Raw genomic sequence first — 17,488 nt, 5'->3', positions numbered from 1 at the left:
GTCGGTTACGCGATTATACTGTAATTGTGCCAGCCCTATTGTAGTTCCAGTGTGGATCCGTTTGCTTTGGGGAATATTTTGGAATTATTTGGAAGGACTGTCTGTTTCTCTAGGATTGTGAACAGTGGTTTGTTTGTTTCCTCCTGCACCTGTTCTGAGCATCCTGTTGTAGTTTGAGTAACTCAATGTTTTCCTGTAGAGGGAAAAAAACATTGGTGCTTAGGCAAAATCTATATTTGTAATTTTTTTACGTTGAGTAAATGTGGGAAAAAAAGGGGAACTATTCAATCTACTGTAAGTTCCAGCCAGACCATGACATCATTTCCCTCCTTTGCCCCAGTGCAGGCCTGGATTTCCTGTAGCAGTGCCAGGGCAAAGAGTTAAAACAAGGTCTCCCCTCTCCTACTCCCATTGCTCAACATCTCTCCCCGCCTCACCCCTCCCTCCCCCATTTCTCGGTACCGCGCCCCACTCCTCCTCCGCTACGCACAGTTTTTTTCCACCCCTGCCCAAAGCCCGGCACGGAGAGAGAGGAGTCATGAACCACTAATAAGGGGGTTCCTGTTTGGCTGTGCCGAGGCGAGGGTTGAACTAATGAACAATCAAATGAATGGCATGTAATTACAGGTCAGAGAAAGCAGGACCGACAGAGGGTCGGCGCTAGTGGGCACAAACCTAGAATTATCTGTCTGGAAAAAGTGGACCAGCTTAGTGCTGCTCTTTGCTGTGGAGGGCCATGTGTGTCTATAGGACTCTATACATTGAGCAGAATAAAGTTGAGCAGAATATGAATGTTTATATTGGGTGAGATGAAGCTCTAACCACACACTAAGTCTGCTATTTCAATTCTGTACTGCAGTACTGCATGTTTTCTGTGTTTGTGTTTTATCAGTATGTCTCTCTGCATGCCCTTCTGTCTGAAAGTCCCTATCTCATCACCTCTCCTTCCCCTGTTCCTCTGCGCCACTTCCCTGTCTGTCTGGTTTTGTCTTCACTGACCAGACTAGTTACATCACCTTTTGAAAAAGGCGAGGGAATTAGAAAATTGGACATGGTTGATGTATGAATGAAATAAATCACAAGTGTTTGACTCCACGGGGGCTTTCTGACGCTCACCACTTTCCAGAGTGGAAGGGTTTTGTGTCAGATGATGTCATGTGATTTGACGTAGTATGTGTGATGACCTTTCAGCCACCCCACAGCTGTCTGAGACTGGACTGTCCAGAGGGGATGGATGAGTCAGAGCAGGGAGCTGACGTCATCCTGAGGAGAATCTGTTCAGTCCTATGGCAGAGAAGAGCGTATGAGTAGCTTGATCTCCTGTCACTTAAAAAGGAGCTTAGAGTTTTTCAAGAATCAACTGATATCAGGTGGGGCTTTACCTTTTCATTTCAGAGAGCATTCTCAGTCCTTCACATACAGCTATTCTGTAGGTTAAGAAGCTATGAAACATTGTAAGTCTACACAAAATTGGACAAAATATGACAGACGAGAGAACAATGCATTCAGTGCAGGAAACAATATATTTTTGTTGGCTACTAATTGACCAGAACTGTTGAAATCAAGAGAAATGCTGCTCATTGCAGTGTAGTGCTTGTGGCATAATGGCCTGCCTCTGACAGTGGGACAGTGTTACAGGCAGTGATACATAGAGTATTTTAGGAAAACAACAGGAAGGAACCTGTTCCCAGTCCTTCTAGCTCCCTGGATCCCTCTCATACTCCCTTTTCTTGCCGTGTTGGCCCTTTCTCTCAGGCAGATCCGGTGCCAGGATAAAGTGACTAAAGGGGTAGTTGAAATCGGCGAGGGGGAAACATTTTGGGGGGTTCTTGCATTGGAATTATATTGAATTCTGCTTATATAATCACACTACACCACAGTAAACATAATGTTCAAATGCCGAGACTCCCAGATCATTGAGTGCTTTTGAAATCTGTAGCCTCTCTCTGCTGCGCTGTATCAGCACAATGGACAGCACCCTACAGCTAGGCTGTGTTGGTAATGAATATAGGCAACAAGCTAGATAGAGCAATTACCCTATTGCAGACAGCCTATGTGAATTCAATGCAGCCGTACACACAGTCTTACCAAAATAATGCAAACTAAATGCTGAAAGTAGTAGCCAAGTTATTCATGCATACTGAATAGCAGTTTGTCTTGGAATACCGACACAGCTGTGAATGCGAATGAATGTGAACAGAACAAAACAGTGGTACCAAGTAGGCCTAGAAAACTAAATATCAGAAATCGATAAAAGTAATGACAATCTATATTGAGGCTAGTTACATTAACAGTAAACAAACGCACTAAACGAAAGGCGAATGGAGATCCAAATAACCGAAACATAGCCTACAGCCTACTACAGTGAGATGCAGCCATGAACAGCTGTCTACACTTCAAACATGAAAAATCATACCGCTCGCTCATGAGTTCAGCAACACGTTGTGATATGGTACAATATACTTCTGTGGAACAAATTCGACCCACGTAATCAATTAAGCAATGCCAGCCTACCATAAACAGACTCAGGGTCAGGGCAGGTAGAATGGTCGAAACCGGGAAAACAGGAACTATAGAAAAAGACTGGAGCAAGGGGAAAATAGCTGGTAGGCTTGACGGACAAAGCAAACTGTCAGACAAACCGAGAACACAGGTATAAATACACTGGGGATAATGGGGAAGATGGGGGACACCTGGAGGGGGGTGGAGACAAGCACAAAGACAGGTGAAACTAATCAGGGTGTGACACATAGAGTTCAATTTACAGCAACGAAAACCAATAGGCTACCAAAAAACCTATAGACCTAATAGAATGTAGCCCATCTATTTCTATTTTTTTTTGTAAGATCTCCCTCAAATGCCAGTTGGATTAGATTAACTTTCCTCGGGTGTAGCATGCTTCTTCTGTGCTGGCTGAACACTTTTGTCAAAAGTCCCAAATATCAGTCCATCTTTCAGTGAAGTAAGCGTGGTCGGCATAGTGGACAATCGTTGCAGGAAATCGTTGCAGGGCATCAAGTGGGGTCCCTTTGTCTTCATTGAAGCCAGAGTGGATGATTTCATTTCTCCAAAAAGTACAATCTTTGTCCCCATGTCCAGATGCAAACCGTAGTCTGGTTTTTTTATGGCGGTTTTATAGCAGTGGCTTCTTCCTTGCTGAGAGAACTTTCAGGTTTTGTCGATATAGGACTCGTTTTACTGTGGATATAGATACTTTTGTACCTGTTTCCTCCAGCATCTTCACAAGTTCCTTTGCTGTTGTTCTGGGATTGATTTGCACTTTTCTCACCAAAGTACGTTCATCTCTAGGAGACAGAACGCGTCTCCTTCCTGAGCGGTATGACAGCTGCGTGGTCCCATGGTGTTTATACTTAGGTATTATTGTTTATACATATGAACATGGTACCTTCAGGCGTTTGGAAATGAGTCCCAAGGATGAACCATACTTGTGGAGGTCTACAAATGTTTTTCTGAGGTCTTGGCTGATTTCTTTTGATTTTCCCATGATGTCAAGCAAAGAGGCAATGAGTTTGAAGGTAGGCCTTGAAATACATCCACAGGTACACCTCCAATTGACTCAAATGATGTAAATTAGCCTATCAGGTAGCTTCTAAAGCCATGACATAATTTTCTGGAATTTTGCAAGCTGTAGGCACAGTCAACTTAGTGTATGTAAACTTCTGACCCACTGGAATTGGGATACAGTGAATTATTGTCACGGTCGTCCTTCGTCTGAAGAGGAGAGGCGAGAAGGATCAGAGGACCAATATGCGGCGTGGTAAGTGTCCATTGTAAAATCTTTAATAAAGAAAGACTGAACACTATACAAAAGAGTAACAAAAACAATAAACCAAATTCGACCGTGAAGCTACAAAATGAGACCTGTGCTGACACAAGCCACTAACATAGACAATCACCCACAAACAAACAGTGCAACCCAGGCTACCTAAGTATGATTCTCAATCAGAGACAACTAATGACACCTGCCTCTGATTGAGAACCATACTAGGCCGAAAACATAGAAATGCCCCAAAACATAGAAAAACAAACATAGACTGCCCACCCAACTCACGCCCTGACCATACTAAATAAATACAAAACAACGGAAATAGAGGTCAGAACATGACAATTATAAGTGAAATAATCTGTCTGTAAACAATTGTTGGAAAAATTAATTGTGTCATCCACAATGTAGATGTCCTAACCGACAAGCCAAAACTCTAGTTTGTTAAAACCTCTTGCAGCTCCCCCCTACTTTGTGCAATTTCCGCCTGAAGACATACCCAAATCTAACAGCCTGTAGATCAGGCACAGAACCAAGGATACGCATATTCTTGGTACCATTTGAAAGAAAACACTCTGAAGTTTGTGTAAATGTGAATTGAATGTAGGAGAATAACACACAATAGATCTGGTTTAGATAAAACAATGAAAAAAAAATAAGATTTTTATTTTTGTATCATCATCTTTAAAATGAACAAGATAAAACAAACATTCAGATAGGATGATGGGGACAATTTCAGTGAAAAATATAAGAGGGCAACAGTACTTGTGCAAAGTTTCAGAATGATAACTTCCAAAATGAGTGTGCTACATGACATTTATCATGAAGTCACCCAGGTGTCCCACACAAGTAGCCCAAATGTACCCAAGTTGCCAAATTGGTGAAGGTATACATTTTGAAACAAATAACTATATATAACATACCAAAATGGTATTCTAGCACACACACCCCAAAAAATAGAGAAAAAATAAATAAATACAAAAAATACATATATATATATATAATTATTGATTAAAAAATATATGAAAAAAGTATATATATATACATTTACAAAATAACATGGGTAACTATTTACACACTTTCAATATTTGGAAGACCCTCAGTCCTCTATCAAATCAAATCAATTTATATAGCCTCAGCCTAAAACCCCAAACAGCACGCAATGCAGGTGTAGAAGCACGGTGGCTAGGAAAAACTCCCTAGAAAGGCAAAAACCTAGGAAGAAACCTAGAGAGGAACCAGGCTATGAGGGGTGGCCAGTCCTCTTCTGGCTGTGCCGGGTGGAGATCACAGTGGTTGTAGAGGGTGCAACAGGACAGCACCTCAAGAGTAAACATGAACAGTTTAGGGTTCCATAGCCGAAGGCATAACAGTTGAAACTGGAACAGCGGCAAGGCCAGGTGGACTGGGGCAGCAAGGAGTCATCATGCCAGGTAGTCCTGACGCATGGTCCTAGGGCTCAGGTCCTCCGAGAGAGAGAAAGAGAGAATTAGAGAGAGCATACTTGAATTCGCACAGGACACCGGATAAGACTCCCATTCGGAGTCAGTGTCACTGTAAAAGAAAATGTTCAGTTAAAATAGTTTCACATATGAGCCCTGTATCAACAGGTATAATAAACAGATATATAGAGAGAGTTGAAGGTTGAATATATTAGGTTGAATATATTATTATATTATTATTACCTGCTAGATCTACTGTCTCTTTTATATTATGACATTTCAGCTAGATCTACTGTCTTTGTTATATTATGACAGACCAGCTAGATCTACTGTCTTTATTATATTTCGACAGAACAGCTGTATCTACTGTCTCCATTTCACTTTGGCCATTGATGTGGTCCTGCCCTCTCCTCAGCAGCCTCAAATAGGCTATTTCATGTGGGTTGGGGTGGGGGCGGCAGACACACGCATCTCACATTTCATGACATTACATGTTTATATATTGCTTCTAAATGTAAAAAAAAAGCACAAATAATATTTTATTTTATTAATTTCAAACAAGGGCATTAGCATGATAAGAACTTGCCAGTCCAAAACAATGTCCTCTCCCGTTCAAAAAATATTCCTCCACAATCGCTAAATGAAGCGTCCTACAACAATCTCTGTCTCACCTTCCCAATCAATTTATTCTAAAATGGTGTGTACATCTGTATATCTAGACTTAGATTTAGCTTTCCCTGACTTAGTCGCCATAATGATTAATATATAAACAGCTGAATCTGCGCGTTCACCAAACAATGCAGTGAGTAATATGCGTAGCTTCTTCCGGTATGAAACTTCAATAGCGAATGACTCACTTTGCCCTGGAGCTTACTACATGGGTTGGTCTTGCAACACATAAACATGGCGTATTGCCGTTTAGCTCAGCTCATTGGCTATCTAACGCAGCTAGATTTCAAGACGATCAGTGGTCATTGGGTTAAAAGACAGTCAATCAACAAAACAGCGGGCAAATCATTGGTGCACAATGATGTCATGACTTGTTGTCTTCAAATCGGTTTCTTTCAGTCAATACGTCCCGCGAAATGGCCCATCACGTTTGATTGTGTTACAAACAAACCAGTTGATTGCAGTGAAACCAAACATGACTGGAAAAGTCACGTTCTGTGTGGGTGATTTACCTGGAATGAGTCGTCGAAAATGGAATGAGACGGAATTCACGACACAAGCGGTTCACAAAATGTTTTGTGTTAGGCTATAAAAACGGATTTTATACAAACAAATTATACAAATTATACAAACAATTATACAATGAGCATTGGAATTGCAAACAGACAAAGATCGTCAAACGATTTATTTTAATGCAGTTTGTGATTATGTTACGCCTGTGCTGGTTAAAAAATTTTTTTTTATGGGGCTCTAGGCTCAGATAATAGCATCGTATTCTTTCGCAGTAAATCCTTTTTTAAATCTGACAACGCAGTTGGATTAGCAAGATTATAGGCTTTCGATACATGTGAGACACTTGTATTTTCATGAATGTTTAATATGACTATTTATGTAGCGGTCACCGTATGTTGTGGAATTTCAGCCCGCTAGCGGGTTCCGTGCGCAGAGAGGTTTTAACAAGAAATTTGTGTAGTGGTTGAAAAACAAGTTTTAATGACTCCAACCTAAGTGTATGTAAACTTCCGACTTCAACTGTAAATTAACTTACCACAATTAATTTCAATAGTAAGTTAGCAAGAATAGATACAATTCTGCAACCATGGAGACGTCAATATTTGTCTATTTATGGAAAAATCACATTGATTAACTCTTTGGTCCTATCACAGTCTACTTACTTACTAATGACACTGCCTACTCCAGATGACTCATTTTTTAAATCATATGAGCAGAAAATGCTAAATGCTAAGCCAGACAAAATTAAACGTGCCTATTTTTATAATGAATATGAGTTTGGTGGGCTAAAATGATTAAATATTAAAGCTTTAAACCTCTCACTAAAAGCTTCTCTCATAAATAAATTATACTTAAACCCAAAATGGATCTCCAGTAGATCATTAAGAAAGGCTCATCCTTTGTTCAAAAATTGCCTTTTGCCTTCACACAGATTACAACTTCTCATTTCCTACTAATTGAACATTTTATTTTGTTTGAAATGTCGCCCTTTCTTAAACAGGCCATACAAAGCTGGTTACAATTTAAGTTTTATCCTACAGAAAAGATAGGACAAATATTACAACAAATATAATGGTTAAACTCAAATATATTGATTCATAAAAAAACATTCTTTATGGATATTTAGAAAAAAATTGTAAGATATTTATTAATGATATTATGGATAGAAAGAGAGGAGTTATGTCACATATGCAGTTATTGAACATACGAAAGTATTCGGCCCCCTTGAACTTTGCGACCTTTTGCCACATTTCAGGCTTCAAACATAAAGATATAAAACTGTATTTTTTTGTGAAGAATCAACAACAAGTGGGACACAATCATGAAGTGGAACGACATTTATTGGATATTTCAAACTTTTTGAACAAATCAAAAACTGAAAAATTGGGCGTGCAAAATTATTCAGCCCCCTTAAGTTAATACTTTGTAGCGCCACCTTTTGCTGCGATTACAGCTGTAAGTCGCTTGGGGTATGTCTCTATCAGTTTTGCACATCGAGAGACTGACATTTTTTCCCATTCCTCCTTGCAAAACAGCTCGAGCTCAGTGAGGTTGGATGGAGAGCATTTGTGAACAGCAGTTTTCAGTTCTTTCCACAGATTCTCGATTGGATTCAGGTCTGGACTTTGACTTGGCCATTCTAACACCTGGATATGTTTATTTTTGAACCATTCCATTGTAGATTTTGCTTTATGTTTTGGATCATTGTCTTGTTGGAAGACAAATCTCCGTCCCAGTCTCAGGTCTTTTGCAGACTCCATCAGGTTTTCTTCCAGAATGGTCCTGTATTTGGCTCCATCCATCTTCCCATCAATTTTAACCATCTTCCCTGTCCCTGCTGAAGAAAAGCAGGCCCAAACCATGATGCTGCCACCACCATGTTTGACAGTGGGGATGGTGTGTTCAGCTGTGTTGCTTTTACGCCAAACATAACGTTTTGCATTGTTGCCAAAAAGTTCAATTTTGGTTTCATCTGACCAGAGCACCTTCTTCCACATGTTTGGTGTGTCTCCCAGGTGGCTTGTGGCAAACTTTAAACAACACTTTTTATGGATATCTTTAAGAAATGGCTTTCTTCTTGCCACTCTTCCATTAAGGCCAGATTTGTGCAATATACGACTGATTGTTGTCCTATGGACAGAGTCTCCCACCTCAGCTGTAGATCTCTGCAGTTCATCCAGAGTGATCATGGGCCTCTTGGCTGCATCTCTGATCAGTCTTCTCCTTGTATGAGCTGAAAGTTTAGAGGGACGGCCAGGTCTTGGTAGATTTGCAGTGGTCTGATACTCCTTCCATTTCAATATTATCGCTTGCACAGTGCTCCTTGGGATGTTTAAAGCTTGGGAAATCTTTTTGTATCCAAATCCGGCTTTAAACTTCTTCACAACAGTATCTCGGACCTGCCTGGTGTGTTCCTTGTTCTTCATGATGCTCTCTGCGCTTTTAACAGACCTCTGAGACTATCACAGTGCAGGTGCATTTATACGGAGACTTGATTACACACAGGTGGATTGTATTTATCATCATTAGTCATTTAGGTCAACATTGGATCATTCAGAGATCTTCACTGAACTTCTGGAGAGAGTTTGCTGCACTGAAAGTAAAGGGGCTGAATAATTTTGCACGCCCAATTTTTCAGTTTTTGATTTGTTCAAAAAGTTTGAAATATCCAATAAATGTCGTTCCACTTCATGATTGTGTCCCACTTGTTGTTGATTCTTCACAAAAAAATACAGTTTTATATCTTTATGTTTGAAGCCTGAAATGTGGCAAAAGGTCGCAAAGTTCAAGGGGGCCGAATACTTTCGCAAGGCACTGTATATGGGAATGTCTGGTCAATCCAAACTTACAACCAACTGATTGCAGCACTACCACAAAAATGGAGGAGGCAAGTGGAAAGGGTCGAATTTAGGTAACTTGTTTGCCTGCCATATATTAAAGATACAAATTGGCTGAAAGGAACTGGCATAAATAGAAAAATATATCAGTTTCATCTGAGTGCAACATTTTTGACAACTGCGCCATACAGGTTGCAAAATAAATGTGATGAGATTTTCGATGTTCAATTCCATGGCACATGGTTTATAAACTGGTACAAAAAACGACACTTGTTTCAACACCTAGAGTTTTCAATTTAAATTATATAAAATTCTTGCCACCAACAGAGTGCTATATATATGGGGCATACAACAATCACAGCTCTGTACATTTTGCTGCGGAAAGACACAATCAATAGATAATTTATTCTGGTATTGCCACTGTTGCTTGTTTCTGGTCACAGGTACAGGAATGGTGAAAAAAATCACAACATGCACTTAAAATGAGCCTTACATATAGCAGTGTTGGGTGATATGGAAAACCATAGTAATACAATAAATAATATAATAATACTCGTAGGAAAGTTTTCATCTTTAGCTCACGATCTGTGGATAATATACGATTAGAAAGGTTTAAATGTTTTGTAAAACATCACAGCACAATTGATATATGGCACATGGAAACCAAATGAGGGTGGTCTATAGTGATAGGTGGGATGGACTGAGAGTGGCTGAGGTTTGGGATTAATGAGTTTATGTTTAGTAATCTATCATTGTTATGTGACTGCTTAATACTGTATACCCTGCATTAGCATGGCAAGATGAACAGGAGAGCTGAAATAATATAGTCTTCTGTCTCTCGACTCCCATCCTCCTCTACAGTTCAGAAACACACTGCTCTTCCCTCTATTCCCCTGGCAGTCTCACCGTCGGGCATAGGAACCATGTCAGATCTACAGTCGAGGAACCAAGCTGAGTTCATGTGGGGAGGACAATGAGTGCTGCGCCCACTCTCTGAGAAACATTCTACTGATGCATGGTTAATGTCTTTAAGTACTTCCCTTATGATTTATGCACCCTGTTTCTTTTTCTGAAGAGGGATGTAGAGGAGAGGACATTTTATTAAATGTTTTATTTAATGTTTATTTATTTTATTCAGCACTCTAGACAAGACAGTTAAAAACAAATTCTTATTTACAATGACAGCCTACCCCGGGCAAACCCTCCCCTAACCCGGACAACGCTGGGACAATTGTGCGCCGCCCTATGGGACTCCCCATCACAGCCGGTTGTGATACAGCCCGGGATCGAACCCATGTATGCAGTGACGCCTCTAGCACTGCAATATAGTGCCTTAGACCGCTGCGCCACTCGGTCCCCAAAAAAGCAGGAGGGGAAGGGAGAAGAGGGGAAGCGAGGAGATGGGGAGGGGTTGATGGTGTGGTGGGGGTGAACATGCTGCTTATTTATTTTCCGAGTGTCAGACTTCCAGGTGTCACTCTCTCAGGAAGCCCAGACAAGACTCATTTGCAAACATTCCCCCACTTTGGTTACCTGCGTCCCTGTCAATCTTCTTTGTTCACTCTAACATACTCTTGTGTGATTATTTAGGTTATCAAACCCCCTCTAACACCCAATCAACTATGGTAGAGAGGGTTGTCGTAGGTCAGGAGAGCTTTGCAGTTTCCCTCGGAATAGCATTACAGTTTGGACAAAGTGCATGTTTGTAAAGTACAAGGTTGTTAAATGGTGCATAAATAAAGGAAATAGAAATAAGTGGTCATTATGCCATTCTGAGGCGATCAATGAAGTATCTAGAAAAGGCCAATTCGTCATTTGTGCTCATGTGGAACCATAACATGGAATGTAATACGGCTTTAGTTAGAGGATGACCTAGATCTGCTTTGCTGAGCCAGAGCTGCATTTAAGTTCACAATTCAGCTGTAATTGGATAACTGTTATGCCATATATGATTCATGACAGATGATTACTGTATAAATAGTTTATTAATGTGATACACACATCCGTAGCACGTTGACAGATAGGATACAAAGGTTTCATGTTGACCTAGTTCTTGAGCTGTATCGATATCTGTGTTCTAACCCCTTTCCACTTCTAGTTGAAAACATATAGAACTCTCTGTGTTTAAGTCCAAAGCTCTGAAAAACTCAATTTTGTGTTGTAATGTGTCTCTATGTAATGGCCTCCAGCCTTATCCATTCTTCTTAAGTGCTTCTCTCGTGCCTCTTTTTGAGGCAGCTAAATTACTCACTTGTGTCAGGTTATTATAATTAGCTGTTTGAGTGCCTTCACTGTTGTGTCTTGCCCAGATATTTGCCTCTAATTCTTTCTCCCCATAATGAGTTTTGCAGAAAAAAGCACCAGCAACAGCAACATGGATGTGCCAAGGGAGACATATTAGCTGACAAACCATGGAATGCAGGTGGTGTTTATGTGTGTGAGCTTGACAAATGCTCTGCATGGTTATGGATACAATCTGAGTATTCAACCGAAGGCAAGTTCGTTTTCAGGCGATCATGCAATTACCTTGACAGTCTTCCACAGATGCATCCCTGGGATGTAATTAATAAGTAATATGAATCATTGTTTATTGGTTGAACGTTTGGCTCCTAAAGTTATTGGTTGTCATGGTTAGGTCTTTTGGGTCTGTTGCATTTGTGAGCAGAGACTTTGTCAAAGTCTGAGGCTGTGGTCTTCGTTTTCTCTGGAGTATCATCAATCCCGGACGTGCCTCCGTGGAATGGAATGTCTTAACCATTTTTCAGAAAGATGGTCGGACAAACGAGGAATGTTCTTGAATGCAGATTGCAGCAGAAGGAATATTGTTCTGCTGCCTCTAAAACCTCTCAAGGCGACACAGTCAATTTGTTCTCTTGCAGACTTTTACACTGCTCACTAGTGCAAACCCCCTTTGACATGGTAGACAGAGGCAGTCGCACTCAGCACAATGGCGCTGCTGATCTTCTGGCATCCATTATTCAGACATCTGCCCAAGCTCTGTCTCAACACCATGGTCTATTTCAATCCTGGCGCTCATTTCCTGGTAGTCCATGCGACACACTGGCTCAGGGACAGGGATAGAATAGAGAGTAGTGGATCATGGGGAAGGGATGGTGGTAGAGAGGGATGGAGCTGGGAAACAAATAGGCAAGGGGAAAATAAGACAATTTTACAAAATTCTTGATGTTTAATGTCGAATAATCCTGTTGTTCCAGGTAACATCTTTGCTCTTCTTATTAACAGTTATTTGAAGTTAATTTGAGGTCCTGTAGTCATAACTCTCAAGAACAGAATCCACTCCAGGTCTCTTCTCACCTATTTCCACCTCTCAAGGCCATGCTAGACGAGTAACCCCAGGAGGGAAGTAAGCCTGAGGCTTTCTCTACAGGCCTTCATAGTTCTGGGAAAATCATATCACACTAGGGAGTGAAAACAGGAAACCATTTGGGAAGTTTGTCAACAAAGCTCGGAAGTGACCTGTTTCAATAGACAGGGTCACAATTTTTAGACACGGAACCTTAGTGTATTTTTGGAGTGTGGAGTATTGTGACTCAGAGGTTCATTCACAACTGATTAAATCAAGAGCAACATGGTGTAGAGCCCTCTCTCTCTGTGGTGCAATACCTGACAGTTGTTTAACCTCTCATGGAAACGTAGAGAGTCAATCTCTCTGAGTCAAAGACCACCATATTGTAGCACTTAGTACTTCTGGTTAAACAACAGTCTGCTGCCCTTCCCTCCAGCAATTGTGTTTGTATGTGTGTGAATGTGTATTTTTGGGGGACTGCATCTACAACTACTTCAGTAGACTGTAATAAACAGAGTGGTACACTTTGAAAGGCATTTTGTGTGTGTACACATGCATACTTCTACATGCACTTGAACATGCTAATGTTTAGCCTATATTAAGATATTTACAAAGATGTACTACTTAGTTAAAATACTTGTTTGTGTACTAATATGTGTGATTTCATTGATTTGTGTCTCTTCATGAGGGTCTGTGCACCATAAGATATGAATGAGTGTGTTGCATAGATATTACCATGTAATGTTCCAGCATGTTTTTTCCTCTTTAAGTTTGTTGACACTCATGCAGGGGCTCAGTAGCACATATTGAAATATAAATACATCACATATCCGAATGCTTTTGATTACTTCCACAGTTTTCATTGACTCTCATAAATATAATAAATTACCCATTTAGCCTAAGCCCGGGCATGTTTATTCGATTTCATCTATGTACTTCACATAATTGCATATTTGCATCCTCAGTTCTACAGCTCTCATCTCCCTCAGCAACACTTATGGCAGAACATATTCATCCATGCCTCAGGGGTTTGCCGTAAAAATATCTGGTTTTACACAACCCCCATCCATGCATCTTAACGCTGGAAAGTGTTCACTACATGTTGTCGACCAAAATATGGCACATATTTGACACGTATGAAGTTGTCTGACTTAGTGTTTCCCCCAGAACTTAGACTGGTTGTTGAATTATAAAACAGTCAGAGGCCCATTAGTGAAATGAATATCTAGTAGGAGAATTCTTAATGAATTTCTCCTGAGGGATGATTGTTATTGATTTGCTCTAGTCCTTTTGTAACTGTAACTGATAACAAACAAGGCAAGTAGATTAGGGCTGGGAATTGCCAGGAACCTCACATGACGATAGGATCACAATACTTAGGTGCCGATACGATATGTACTGTGATTCGATACTGCGATTTCATGTTCCAAACATATTGCTCACTATATGTTTGCTGCAGAGAGATGAGAGAGCATGATAAAATGAGTTTTGATCAGTCATGGAAATAAAAGTGCTGAAAACATGTTGGCTCACTATTTTAAAAATAATATGGAGAACAAGGTATAGGATGAAAAATACCAGAGTTTTGGCTAAGGTACAGCTGACTAGTGCTATCTAACGCTACCTACGGTAGCAATTAAAAAATATATATATATCAATATAATGTTGTCCTCAAATATATTGCGATATGTAACTGTATCGACCCACCCCCCCACTAGAGTGGATATTCTACTAAAACTTTTTAAGATGTTGCGGATCATGAATACACCCTTGGTACCCCATAAGTGTTTTTGCATTTGTGAATGAGCATGAGTGGCTGTCCCTCACCTTGACATAGAGAACATAACAAATCTTATGTCGCTTTAGTCCTTGGGATCCTTGATATTAACCTGAAGCATAATAAAAGGAGAGGAGATCCTCGTGTAGTCATGCACAGCACTCAGGGAGATACATCTGTGGTGAGGCTGGCAGGGTAAGGTAATAAATTGACATGGTGGACAGATTGGGAAAGGAGGGTATTTTTGACAGAGATGGAGGGGGTTAATAATGCTTAGGTTGGAATTATATTAGTGTGAGGAAGATCCCTGGAACGTAGAGGCCACAGTACACAGCACTAGTCTACCAGAGAAAATGTTATGAAGAGCTAGTGACAGTAGTTTGAACCTCCCAAGTCAATAAAGAGGGACAGAGCCAGTCCAAGGCATCACGTAAGCCAGCATAAGGCTTGTGAAGTAGTGCCCAAGCCTCTCGTCACTGATAATGAATTAAGACAGCGTGGGGAATCATGAGCTTTTAATTTCTCTGCCCTCACTACTTCCAATAAGCAGATATATCTCTCAGCAAGGCCCAAAAGGAAGGCAGAGAATGTGGCCGTTATACACAAACACTCGCCTCTTCTTCTCTGCTGTAATAAAACACATGCTTGTCTGTCTTCAAGTGCTAGTGCCTTAGAAGATGTATAGCATGCAATAACAAGGGGATAAAATTGTGAAACTGAGATGGTACTGTGCTGGCTTATTTTAATATACCTCCATTCTTGCATCAACCAATGGTTGCTTGGCTGTTTGTGCATGCAAAAGCTTTGGTTCGGAAATGTTCTTATTTCCGTTTGATGCCATTGTATGTACTCTAGACTGCAGTATACTGGTAAGCATGACTGTTATGGCTGCATGATCATAACCACATTGAAGACTTAACAGTCGACCAAAGCTTGCTCATATGGGGTTAACTGGTTTCCCTTGAATATAATGCCATTGTAAAAAGACCCGTATAGATAAATGTGAGTGGAATTGAATGGAGTAGATGTGTATCAGAGAGCTGGCCCTTCACAGCAGAAGATGGGCACTTTGCAGCTAAATGGTTATTATAACAGTGGAGCCTCTCGTTGTATTGCTCCCACTCTGGTTGTTGTTGATCTCACCCAGAGGAAACATAGCTCATTTTGAAATGACACTGCCATTTCTCATCTTTATCCATGCTCTATTATGGCCTATATGCTCAACCATTTGGTCCCACTCCACTGAAAAAGACTCATCATGACTTCTGAAATATGATCCATCTGTACCAGATTGCTAATGTCAAACAAAACATACACTCAGACTCCATCCAACACACACATGGAAAAAGCCAAGGCTCTAGGTCAAGTAGGATATAAGGAACAATTTGAGTGTATTTGTATTGGCTTGGATAAAAACCCAAACAGCATGTTTCTGCAAAACTTTCATCAGGGATGACTGCCTTACTGATGTATTGTAGTGTATGACTGAGAGGTACAGTGCTGTAGACTGGAGGGAGAGGCAGGCTGCCACTGATCCATAGAATTATAGTGCAACTCAACTCTTTATACTGGAGCAGTCTGCATACTAGTGAACACAACTGCAACTTCCTTAATGCTGACACTTGGGCATATTGTGGGCATATTGTGCCCTGCTGTTATGTCTTCTCCAGAGTAGTGAGATCTGCATGGGTAAAGCAGCTACTCCACCCTCTGCCCTGTGTGCTGATAGGCCCCTAGCTCTGTGTTACAGCTGAAGTGAACCTGATACAGCTGTCTCCCCCTCTCTTATCTACCACCACAAGGAAGAAAGGAAAGTGGGTTTCATTATCTTTTATAAAGAGGGTTTTATTGGCTGCGGCAGACTAATAAAGAGCCTGAGTCTCCCAGTGGAGGTGAAAGGTCAGAGCTGGCGATAAGGGTGTGGATGGGGAGAAGGGAGGGATGGGTGGGTGGGGGGAACTGGCTTATATTCCACTAACCCCCCAGGGACATTGTGGAGAACTGGACAGGAACTTTAACAGTCCCAACACCATGTTCCTGTCATTCACAGAGAGCCACTTCCTGCTCTGCCAATCAGAGAGGGATGTAGGATGGGTGAAAAGGGCTGAGGAGTGGGATGATGAGAGAGATATTGCACCCTTTGTAATCAAAGAGAAATGTCTTCTTAAAGATGATAGATTATTACAGAGACAGGAAGCAAACCGTTCTGTTTTGCAGACAGGCTGCTGAACTCCATTTTCATACTCTGTCAGATGTGGACAATAGGCTTGGCCTACAGACCCCCCCCCATAACCACCAGCATTGCTTTGCATATTGCCATACAATCGAATCTCAGCACAGTGAAAGACAGAGGCTGCTTTTCATCTTGAAAATGTGAAAATGTCCCTGCTTAGTGCGCACAGAAACTAAAAACACGTAACAAAACTGGATCCATTATGTTTACCAAATGACACAAGCCTACTGTGAAGTGAAGTTTGATGTCTATTCCTGTGTTCCCAGTTGTATTTGTTAGCAGATTGCACTCTGCTTGGAGGCGTTCAGTGTTTGACTCTGCTATTAATATTCACTGTGTGTTGGTGCAGTGTGCACATCAGATTGAAGACATTTATGGCGGGACATCAAACTGTCATATCTACTCTCAATGGCATATACAGTTCATTCAACCTGTCGGGGGCTCGACTGAGGCACGTAAGGCAAATAATTGGAGACACAATTGACCACAGGAGTCATTTTGCTGGGAGAAAAGGTGTCAATAATTCCTACAAAGGCATGGGGATGATGTGCAGTTCGTTATCTGCCAATGCGGTTTTTGTCAGTGCGTTGTATGTTTCTATATCTCTGATTATATTTATACAATAGGCCTAGATAATGTTTGGCTGTGAATTTTTCATTTCAGGCAAATACATTGAACATTTCCAATTACCATATTGTACATACTTTATGTGAAGGTTTTAAGATTAGTTTTATGGCAGAGGTACTGATTTATGTAACATTAGGGCTGGCACAATTACCGTATAATCGTGTAACCAATGATTATGGATGAAGACTCATGAAAATAAAATAACCGTCTTAAGTTTTTTCTGGCCCGAACAGCTGACTGAAGACCGATACAGCCAGGCATTTGTGCGGTTTAGTCTGTTTCAGCGGTAACATGGACTC

The 17,488-nt window shown here is 40.8% G+C and overlaps 1 protein-coding gene across 3 annotated transcripts in view; it reads left to right on the top strand.

Moving 5' to 3' along the window:
- The window catches only part of LOC110535069 (tetratricopeptide repeat protein 28), a 330,426-nt gene that overhangs the window by 8,247 nt on the left and 304,691 nt on the right, over positions 1–17,488 (top strand). The window lies entirely within an intron of this gene.

Source organism: Oncorhynchus mykiss, chromosome 11 (assembly GCF_057628025.1).
Source record: "Oncorhynchus mykiss isolate SJ-2025 chromosome 11, ASM5762802v1, whole genome shotgun sequence".
Lineage (NCBI taxonomy): Eukaryota > Metazoa > Chordata > Actinopteri > Salmoniformes > Salmonidae > Oncorhynchus > Oncorhynchus mykiss.
The sequence above is the reverse complement of the archived record's forward strand: the minus strand, read 5'-3'. Positions and strand labels throughout refer to the sequence as shown.